The sequence below is a fragment of the Xyrauchen texanus genome, chromosome 29 (assembly GCF_025860055.1).
Source record: "Xyrauchen texanus isolate HMW12.3.18 chromosome 29, RBS_HiC_50CHRs, whole genome shotgun sequence".
Lineage (NCBI taxonomy): Eukaryota > Metazoa > Chordata > Actinopteri > Cypriniformes > Catostomidae > Xyrauchen > Xyrauchen texanus.
The window spans coordinates 14464187-14476342 of NC_068304.1; the positions used below are offsets into that span (position 1 = coordinate 14464187).

A 12156-nucleotide genomic window follows, 5' to 3' on the forward strand; every position below is an offset into this window, starting at 1 on the left:
GATATGTCCTCCTATACTTGCCACTTTAAAAGCATCCATACTATGCAATCTGAATGTAACCTGCTGGTTTTCATCAATAGAATCCCTTGAATTCTTACCTATTCCGGCTCTGTAGAAGTCAAGGGCTGAGTTTTGTGCATACCAACTGAAACTGTACTTTTCTGTCTTCTATAAAATATACCATTTAAAATAAGATGTCTTCTTCTCACCATTGAAGACATCAGAAATGGTTTAGGTGTTTAAATGTTTTTAAAAAGGTTTGTATTTTAGCAATAAGCCTTTCCTTTTTAACAAACCAAAAAGTTAGAAAATATTCAATAATAAGTGGGTTGTCTTTTAGAAAACCATTTATTTACCACAAGAGGAATAAAAAATGCAGTGCACCAAGATGTTATTAGAAACGCTCCAAGCAAGAAAATTTCACAAGTTATTATAATAATCAAAACTGCACACGTCATTTTAGGTTTAGATATCTCTCCTCAGTCAGAAAATCCATGTGTCTCACAATTTCTTTCAAAGAATGTGAGTGTTCAGCCCTTGGCGTGGTGCAGTAGTCCCCGGATCCTGCGCGTGAGGGCTTGTATGAAGGTGTGACGGGAACGGGCTTTGCCATACAGCCCTTCTACCTACAACAACTTCCTCTGTAGTGGCTCGTTAAAGCTATTCACAACATCACTCTGCAACAACACACACAGGAACGTGTCAACAACAACACAAAAAAATAAATAAACAATTTTTATTTCATATAGTTTTTTTTCATAATACCATGTTCCACTATATTTGTTGACTTACTATGCAAATACCATGGTACATGAATATGGTTTTCATTCAGACTTATGGAGAGTATATACAGTATATCAAATGCTATGGTAATTCTATCTGATACCATCACTTTACCATGGTACCGGCACAGCACACAGTCATTTTTTCAAAAAGGATTCACCTGTTCAAGATCTTGCTGGCTCCCTCTTGACACACCTAACCCTCTGCCCAGACTAGGATCTACACAAAGAAAAGACAGGAATTATTCACATATTTGGCAAACATCTCTCCATATTCTTTCTCCAGAAAATGAAATCATATTCAATATTTCAAGAAAGATATATCGAGGATCAGCTCACCTTTGTAACCTGGCATCAGCGAGCAAGTAGAGCAAGTAGAACTCTAGGTGGCGCAAAATCACAAACAGGCATGTCTCAATAATATCTTTAGAGAGAAATGTCAAGAAAAACATGTAGGATGCTGCCCCTCTCCTTGTGTAACCAACATTATAATGATCCAAAACCTAAAGTAAAAGAAAACAAGTAGAATTACTGAAGATACTGAATTTGGAAAGAAAACAGGCCCATCCCTAAATTTCACTGGCAAATCAATAGAATAGAGTGTGTTAGGATACAAGAGCAGAGGGCAAGCAGTTTGGCTCGGTTGTTGACCAACTGGACGAGCCGTCGTTTGGCAAGCACAGTTCTCTGCACTGACGGGATCTTTTCTACTCCAGCAGAACCAGGAACCAGACACCAGACCCTGGCACAGCTGTATAAGGTACAAAAAGAAGTATTAAACTTATACAGCTTATGTTTGTCCAGTTACAAACAATTAAAACGAACAATAAAGAAAACTGAATATATATATATATAAAAAGGCTTACTACTTCAGTATACTCCTTACTTACTAAGAGTTTGACTTGTATATTATATAAAAACGGTGATGTGCCATCTTTTTTGTGGGAAGTTTATGAAGTAACTTGGATATTTACACTGTTGTGCAGCTCTCATGTTGGTGTAAACATGGGACTGCTTGAGCACCAGCACCATTACAGAGCAAAAGGGGTCTCAAATGAGTGTTGATCTTGATTTCAATCTATATAAACACTGTTCTCCCTATCATCATTTTGTGTATACCTCCTTCAGTTCTTCAGGGGGGAGCTGTTCTACTCTCTCCAGCTTGCTCAGGCTCTGTCTGTGGCTGTCATGGTATCTAAGGCAGCCGGCAGTGGTGGTGGCGTAGTGGGCTAAAGCACATAACTGTTAATCAGAAGGTCACTGGTTTGAGCCCCACGGCCACCACCATTGTGTCCTTGAGCAAGGCACTTGACTCCAGGTTGCTCCAGGGGGATTGTCCCTGTAATAAGTGCACTGTAAGTCGCTTTGGATAAAAGCGTCTGCCAAATGCATAAATGTAAATGTAAATGTAAGGAAGTTGGTGGCACTGTTCTTCAGCATGAGGAGAACCACACCCAGGCTGGGAACCCATGCAGAAGAAATGGACACATCTGATACAGAAAGAGAATGCACAGGGAAACACCACGGCTATTATTGTTTGCAGAATATAAAATAGTCAAAAATAAATAAATACATTTTTTATAACATAAATCATTTTTAGATTTTAATAAACAGTATATTATAAAATGTTACATTTTTACAACCTGCCCTCATTAAACATGAAAATGCAACTAGATGGCAATAACACTAAATGGCCCCAAAAATTATAATTATATCAGTTAAAAAATACATTTTCCCAGACCTAAAATACTAAAATTAATATTAAATATACTGACAATAATAATAAAACTTACAATCATAGAGCAAAAAAAAAGATGATAAAACTAAAAAATCTGAACTATTAAGTGAAGTAACAGTAGCCAACCAATATTTTACATTTTAGCCCCCCCACATCATATTTATTGTAAATGAGAAAGTGATTATTTTGTTTTGAGTCATTTCCCTCTTCCATGATCAAATCAATAATCTTGTGTTTATATCAAACTGTAATTCCAGAATTTGCTAGAATAAACAAGCTCTTCCGCATCACTGAACGCTTGTCGAGTTTAGTATAAGCACGTGCTGTGAGGAAGTCGCATATTACTGAACTTATAAGATTCGACATGCGAATGGCATCTCTTGCAATAAAACTATATTTTCTGTTTATAATCAAGAAAGTAAAGCTGTCAACATTTGCAAGCTCGGGACTTCGGAGCGATCTAGTTTTGACACCTGTGTATCGTGGTGCTCCCTCGCAATACAACACATTTGACAAGAAATGATTTTTGTAAAGCTACAAGAACTACTCTGGGTAAAGAAAACCTACTGCAAAAAAAGAAAAGAAACTCTTAAACACCTATTTATCTCTCATCTCCATCTCTTTAGAATTCCAACTGATGTATACAGCTATTTTATCTGCCATGTGAATCAGTCAATTTTAATAAGTATGCAGGTCTCCAGACTAAAAAAATGACTTAGAGCCATTGGCTCCTTAACTGAAACATTATGGAGCCAAATGGCTGTTTTTAGTCCCCAAATCAAATAATTGCTTGATATACTGTAGAATGTAGTTCAAAAACAAGATAGAAAGCAGAAGAAATGGAGACAGCTGATAACCCATTAATCAGAGGTTTAATAAACAGTATATATAGTTGAGAAGATGTGTTCATCAATGTACACACCCCTTTCATAATTTATACAAATATAAGAGATACTTTTTTATTTTATTTTAGTACTGCCCTTCAGAATCTACATAAGTGGATATTTACATAAAGTATAGTATACAGCCGTGGCCAAAAGTATTGGTAGTGACATACATTTTGTGTTTTGCAAAGTTTGCTGCTGCAGTATTTCTAGATTATTTTTTCACATGTTTCTATGGTATACTGGAAAACAATGATAAGCATTTCATGAGTTTTAAAGGCTTTTATTGGCAAAAACATTAAATATGCAAAGAGTCAATATTTACAGTGTTGACCCTTGTTCTTCATAACCTCTGCAATTCGCTCTGGCATGCTGGTTATCAGCTTCTGGGCCAAATACTGACTGATGGCGATCCATTTTGCCTTATTAGTGCTCGGAGTTGATCACAATTTGTGGGCTTCTGCTTGTCCACTCGCCTTTTGAGGATTGACGACAGGTTCTCTATGGGATTAAGATCCGGGGAGTTGCCTGGCCACGGATCCAAAATTTCAATGTAATGATCTCCGAGCCACTTCATTATCACTCTTGCCTTGTGACATGGTGCTCCATCATGCTGGACAATGCACGGATCATCAACAGATTGTTCCTGGATCGTTGGGAAAAGTCCTCTTGCAGGATGTTTTGATACCATTCATTATTCATGACAGTGTTTTTGGGCAGAATTGGGAGAGAGCCCACTCCCTTGAATGAAAAGCAACCCCACACACCTTTTCTTCTCCGGACTATTGATTTTCCAGATGTTCCAAAGAGTCGGAAGGGGGTCTTCTGCTGTCCAATCCTTGTACTTCCTGCAGAATTTCAGTCTGTCCTTGATGTTTTTCTTGGAGAGAAGTGGCTTCATTGCTGCCCTTCTTGACACCAGGCCATTGTCCAAAAGTCTCACTGTGTGTGCGGATGCACTTACACTAACCTGCTGCCGATATTGAGCAAGCTCTGCACTGGTGGTGACACGATTCTGTAGCTGACTCCTCAGGAGGAGACGGTCCTGGTGCTTGCTGGACACTCTGGGACGTCCTGAAGCCTTCTTCACTGCAGTTGAACCTCTCTCCTTGAAGATCTTGATGATCCGGTTAATGGTTCTTTGCAGCAATTTCCTTGCATGTGAGGCCATTTTGATGCAAAGCGATTATGGCTGCACGTCTTTCTTTAGAGGTAACCATTGCTAACAAGAACACAATGATTGGAAGCACTTCTTTACTCCTTTTATAGCAATCAGTCTGCTCTTATAATCCAATCAGAAAGATAGAGTGATTTCACCTGACTTGTACTTGTTCACACTTTCCCAGGTGCTGCTGATATGATTAGTGAAATTATGTTGGCTGGTAATTTTGTGCCAGGGCCAAAAAACTTTGAAATTTGGGTTTTTGTGATAAAGTAAAACATTTTTGCAATTATTTAAAATGCATTTGATCACTCTGCACAATGTGTATCAACACCACAACAACTGAAGCAGAAAACTTTGTGAAACACAAAATTGATTTCACTGCCAATACTTTTGGCCACGGCTGTACATAGAAGTGTGTTGCCTTCTTGAGCATCAATGAATCCCTCAATTGACCAGAAGTGTCAAAAGCTGGATCTCATACAGTGCTGTGGAAAAGTATTTGCCCGTTCTGATTTCTTCTGTTTTTGTGTATTTTTTTTATACTAAATTGTTTTAGATCTTCAAACGAGATATAACATAAAACATAGGCAACTTGAGTAAACACCAAATATATATATTTTTTATTGAAGCAAAAAAGTTTTCCAACACCTATATCACCCATGAGAAAAACTAACTGCCCCCTTAAACTTAATAGCTGGTTGTGCCACCTTTAGCAGCAACAACTGCAACCAAACGCTTCCGATAACTGGAGATCAGTCTTTCTCAACACTGTGGTGGAATTTTGGTCCACTCTTCTTTGCAGAACTGCGCTAGTACAGTGACATTGGAGGGTTTTTGAGCATTAAATACCTGTTTAAGTTCCTGCCACAGCATCTCAATCAGGTTCCGGTCAGGACTTCGACTATGCCACTCCAAAACTTTCATTCTGCTTCTTTGAGCCATTCAGTGGTGGACTTACTCCTATGCTTTGGATCATTGTCTTGCTGCACAATACAGTTGCTCTTGAGCTTCATCTCATGGACTGATGACTGTACCTTCTCCTTTCTGGTAGAGAACCTCAATTATTGCAATTTCCCCTGGCCTTGAAGCAGCAAAGCATCCCCACACCATCACAATACCACCACCATGCTTGACAGTAGATATTATGTTCTTTTTGTGGAATTCTATGTTTGATTTGCGCCAGATGTAATGGGACCCCCGTCTTCCAAACAGATCCACTTTTGACTCATCAGTCCACAGAACATTCTCCCAAAATGTTTGAGGATCATCAAGGTGTGTTAAAGAAATATTTAGACAAGCCTTAATGCTCTTCTGGGTTAGCAGTGGTTTTCGCCTTGCCACTCTTCCATTGATGGCATTTTTGGCCAGTGTCTTTCTGATAGTAGAGTAATGAACAGTGACCTTTATTGATACAAGAGAGGCCTGCAGTTCTGTGGATGTTGTCCTTGGTTTTTTTGTGACTTCCTGAATGAGTCATCACTGTGTTCTTAGAGGAATTTTGGAAGGTTGGCCACTTCTTTTCTCCATTTGGAGATAAAGGCTCTCATTGTGGTTATCTGGAGTCCCAGAGCCTTTGAAATAGCTTTGTAACATTTCCCAGACTGATGTATTTCAGTCACCTTTTTTCTCATAATTTCTGGAATTCATTTTGACCTTAGCATAGCGTGTTACTCTGTGAGAACTTTTAGCCAACTTCGTGCTGCTGAAAAAGTTCTTATTTAGGTGTTGATTTGAACAGAACTGGCAGTAATCAGGCATGGGTATGTCTAGTACAGCTGAACCCCATTATGAATGCAGTTTCATAGATTTGGGGATTTAGTAACTAAGGGGGCAAATACTTTTTCCACACATGTCCAACTTTTTTGCGTCAATAAATAACATTATAATTAAAAAACTGAATTGTGTTTACTCAGATTGCCTTTGTTTTATGTTAGATTTTGATTGAATTTTTGAAAAAATTAAGTATGAGATATACACAAAAATAGAAGAAATCAGGATGGGACAAATACTTTTTCACAGCACTGTGTGTGTATATATATATATATATATATATATATATATATGAGATCCAGCTTTTTTTAAATAAAGAAGCCCAAAATACTCATGGGACCTCTATTTTGAAATGTTTGCCTTCCCAGTTGTGAGCTCAATGACGGATGGTTTGCTTAGAAAGTGACTGATTCAAACTGCTAACCTGAGCACCTGAGTTCAAACCCTCAGTTTTTTTTCTGTTGATTCATGAAAAAGATCTGGTTCAAATGAGTCATTTGTTCATGACTCTCTCGTGCTGGGTTTGTTGTTGCATGTGGTGCAGCAAGCAAACGTTTATGATTTACTTTCTAGTAGTTAGTTTCAGTCACCATTTTTCATTGGATGAAAATTATTTTGTAGGTGACAGTGCATGGTAGCATCTTTTTTGTGTTCCACAGAAATTATAAATTTATACAGACTTGAGAGTGAGTAATGATGACAGAACAATAATGAATAATGATTGCATCATTTCTTTTTGGGAAACACATGACTAAAGTGGAGTACCATAATTACATTTGCATTTATTGATTTGGCAGATGCTTTTATCCAAAGTGACATACAAAAGAATAATAATACATAAGCGATTCATCTCAAGGAGTGATACGAAAAGTGCTGCAGCACAAAATTTCACTAGTATCAGAATAGTAGTAGCCAAGACAGATTAGAGTGCAACAAGAATATAAGAATATAAATATATATATATATATATATATATATATATATATATATATATATAAATAAAATACACACACACACACACACACACACACTCTAAAGGTCTAATTTTTTACACTATTTTTCACATTTTAGAATACCGGTAATAGTAAATTCATCAAAACTATGGCATAATCAAATTATAGTTTTATAATAAACTAAATTTATATGTTGGCACAATTATATTTTTGTCTACAAAACTAATTAAAATAATTTATGCTTATGCCTCCAGATCAAAAGATTTTTAAGATCATGAGAAACATTTCAGTTAAGGGTTTCAAAACTTTTTGGCCGGTAGTGTATATAATTTTTGTATTTTATTTTTATGAGTGATTGGTTAAGTGCGCATGGAAAATATGTGTTTTTAACCATTTTTTGAAGACAGAGAGCATGTTTGCTTCCCGGATGGAGTGGGAAGGTCATACCACCAACGTGATACATTGAAACAGAAAGTCCGGGAAATTGTTTAGGTGCCTCTTTGTGTTGGTACAAGGCGCCGCTCGCTAGCACCCGCAGGCTTTTAGTGGGAACATAGCTCTGCAGAAATTATTTTAGTTAATAAACTAGAGGCAACCTCCATACATAACAATGGTCATTATGGCTAAACAGTAACATTTTTGTTTCATTAGACCAGAGAACATTTATTCAAAAAGTAAGATTTTTGTCTCCATGTGCACTTGCAAACTGTGGTCTGGCATATTTATGGCAGTTTTGGAGCAGTGGCTTCTTCCTTGCTGAGCAGCCTGTCAGATTATTTCGATATAGTACTCGTTTTACTGTGGATATAGATACTTGTCTACCTGTTTCCTCCAGCAACTTCACAAGGTCCTTTGCTGTTGTTCTGGGATTGACTTGCCCTTTTAACATCAAACTATGTTCATCTCTAGGAGACTGAATGCGTCTCCTTCCTTAGCAGGAGGCTGCATGGTATCATGCATGTTTATACTTGCGTACTATTGTTTAGGGCTCCAGACTGTGACTAAAATGGTCGGAAATGCAACCCATAATAATTGTTTGTGACACTAACTTAAAATCTAGTTGCCACTGGTGACAGTCGGGTTGTGTGTTCATATGCGGTTTCGTCAGATATCATCTTGTGAGTTATTGAATATATCTTTTGAGGGTGTACCAGTGTGTCTCGAGCCGCTTTTCACCCATTCTGTTGAGATGAGCTCACTGCGCCACACACAACTCTTTTGAACAGAGTCTGTTTCATGAATAACCTGACAAGAGCTCGTTTGAACTCAGGAGCTCAGGTTAGCAGATTGAATCAGAGTCACTTTCTCAGCAAATCAGCCATCAGTATGTTCACAACTGGGAGTGCAGACATTTCAAAATAAGAGTCCCATAAGTATTTTGGGCTTCTTTATAATTAAAAGTCCTGCACCACCATACAGTATGTATGTATGTATGTACGTACGCATGTATGTATCTATCGACCGAAACTTAGGACAATTGAGGGACTCAATTATACAAGGTGCAAACATTCATTGATGCTCAATAAGGCAACACACTAATATGTACACACTTACATACTTTATGTAAATATCTGCTTATGTAGATTCTGAAGGGCAGCACTAAAATAAAAATAAAATTTACCTCTTATATTTGTATAAACAATATACAAATATAAGTTTACTGACAGATTGTGAAACAATCTGTCAGTAAACAATTGTTGGAAAAATGACACGTGTCATGCACCAAGTAGATGTCCTAAATGACTATCCTTTAGGGCTGGGATAAACGATTATTTTTTAAACGATTAATCTAGCGATTATTTTTTCGATGCATCGATTAATCTAACGATTCATTTTTTTTCAGTCCGATTCGATTTCGATTCGATTAATCGACTTGTGACAACACCAGTAATACCTGTTTCATCGGGGGTAGGGGTGTATAAAATGTAAAAAAAAAAAAATAATTGCCGGGAGTTTGATTGACAGGCGATCTGATCAATCAATCATAATACGCCATTTTTGTCCGACAAAGTAGTCAGGAGAGAGAAGATTAACATCGGTGGATTTGAATTTGAATAATGGATTGTAGGCTACTGTACTGACATCTTTCCGTGGATAAAACGATAGTCCTTCTGATGTAGGCTACATTCATGTTTAGCCCATTTGATGCTATAAATTAACCAAGGAAAAGATGATCGGTTCACGAGCAGCTTTAACTGAGGCAATCTGTCACGACACATTAAAGAGCCACAAAATAGTAGGCCTATTTATGGTTGAATTTTCTTTGAATGACCAAATTTGAAAGTTGAGACTTTATTAAATGTTACCTGCTTGGTCCTGTCTGTCAGCGCGTTGTCAGTGTCCTCTATGTATTTTTCACGACATTCATAGCTATAAGCGCATTATTAATAGCTATAAGCGAAAACATTAGGTGTCGACAACGTATTATAGCCTACTCCAACATCGAGTGCAAAGTGGGGAGTTGAAAAAAAAAACTTACGGTGCTCTGTCATCTGCGGCTGCTCCCGGGTGGCGCTAGAATGGAAGGCCATCTCCATTTTGCAAAGATGACATATCACGGAATTTTTTCCTTTTAAATTAAATAATTCCCATACTTTAGAGGAACAAGTGCATGCCGCCTTGCACTTCTGATAGTCTGAGGAGCCACTCGTGTTGGCGCCGGCATCTTTGTTTTGGGTCTGACAATTCGACGCACATATTTTGCGTCGACGTATTTTTTGCGTCGACGTCATCCCAGCCCTAGTGCTGGTGCATTGCCGTGGTGCTAGAATGGAAAGCCATCTCCATTTTGCAAAGACGACATGTCACATAATTTTTTCCTTTTAAATTAAAGAATTCCCACACTTTAGATGAACAAGTGCGTGCCGCCTTGCACTTCTGGTAGTCTGAGGAGCCACTCGTTTTGCTTCTACTCTCCGGCGCCGCCATCTTTGTTTTGGTCTGACGAATCGACGCGCATAAACGTCATCGATTACGTCGACGCGTCGTCCCAGCCCTACAATCCTCCCAAATATGTCTACAGAGAAATAGTATATATGAAGAATTTCAGTCAGGATTTAGGCCTCATCACAGTACAGAGACTTGTTAGAGTTACAAATTACTTGCTATTATCAACTGATCGTGGCTGCATTTCTCTTCTAGATCTTTAGATCTTAGTGCTGCATTCGTCACGATAGACCACAACATTCTCTTCAATAGGCTAGAGAATTATGTTGGCATTTGTGGAGTTGCATTAGCATGGTTTATGTCATATTTAGCAAACCGCTACCACTTTGTCTATGTAAATGAGGAATTGTCAAATCAAACAAAAGTAAAATATGGAGTGCAACAGGGATCAGATTTAGGGCCTCCACTTTTCTCCTTGTATATGCTTCCCCTGGGAGATATTATCAGGAATCGTGGAATAAGTTTCCACTGCTATGCCGACGATACACAACTTTATATTTCTTCAAAACCTGATGAGATTTCACAATTCTCGAAATTAGCAGAGTGTATCAATGAAATAAATGATTGGATGGCCAGAAATGTCCTTCTACTCAATTCTGACAAAACAGAGGTAGTATTTATTGGACCAAAAAACTCAAAAAATAAACCACTACAATATAATTTGACTCTCGATGGATGTACTGTTACATCATCTTCAACAGCGAAGAACTTAGGTGTTATATTTGATATCAATCTGTCCTTTGAAAATCTAATTACCAATGTTTGTAGAACAACATTCTTCCACCTAAGAAATATTGCTAAATTAAGGCACATGCTCTCTGTTGCTGATGCCGAAAAACGAATTAATGCGTTCATGACTTCAAGATTAGATTATTGTAATGCATTACTGGGAAGATGTCCAGCAAGATCAATAAATAAACTTCAATTGGTTCAAAATGCAGCAGCCAGAGTGCTAACGAGAACCAAGAAATATGATCATATTAGCCCCATTTTATCGTTGTTACATTGGCTACCTGTTAAATTCCATATTCACTTAAAATTCTGTTAACTACGTACAAAGCTTTGAATGGTCTAGCTCCGCAGTACTTAAGTGACCTTCTGATATGCTATATTCAATCACATTCAATCACGTTCATCACGATCGCAAAATTCTGGCCTGTTAATAGTTCCTAGAATATCAAAATCCACAAAAGTAGGTAGATCCTTTTCATATTTGGCTCCTAAACTATGGAATAGTCTCTCTGTAAAGCGATCAATGGAAAGGAGGAGGCGAGAACCGGCTTTTCAATATAAATCATATTTTAATGATAAACTTAAAAGACAACATAAACACACACATGACGGACATATCCGTAAACGATCTCTCTCTCCCGCACGATCCTCTGCAGTCGACTTTTATCCTTCACAGAGGCTTAATTAGCCTAATACGGGACCAGGTGTGTAGGTTCACGACCCGGCCCCGCCCTCAGCCCTGACACACTCCCTAACACTGTTCGAGATTCAGACACACTCCCTCAGTTTAAGTCTAGACTAAAGACTCATCTATTTAGCCAGGCATACACCTAATTTATCCTCCAACCCACAATTAGGCTGCTTTAGTTGGGTCTGCCGGAACCAGAAACCAGAAACATTGACCATGATTTATATCTCTGCAATAAATTGAATGGCATCCAAGCTTATATTATTTTATTTGTTTCCCTGTCTCAACCTCGGGACTCCTATCCTGAGGTCACCAGAACCGGCTGGATCCAGCACCATTCCTGCTTCGTGTTGGACTCCACTGCTACATGTCGCAGAATGATGATGACTAAATGCAGCTGGTGCCAGCCAAACATCACTTCAGTCTATTATGATGGACTTCAGAGGATGAACTGATGCCAACTCCAACCATAAGACATGGGATGCTTCATATGCCATT

General features: G+C 38.1%; 1 pseudogene; it reads right to left on the reverse strand.

Annotated features, from left to right (window-relative positions):
- Window positions 1–458: 458 nt before the first annotated feature.
- LOC127623003 (nuclear pore complex protein Nup205-like) overlaps window positions 459–12156 on the reverse strand; it is a 42482-nt pseudogene continuing 30784 nt past the window's right edge.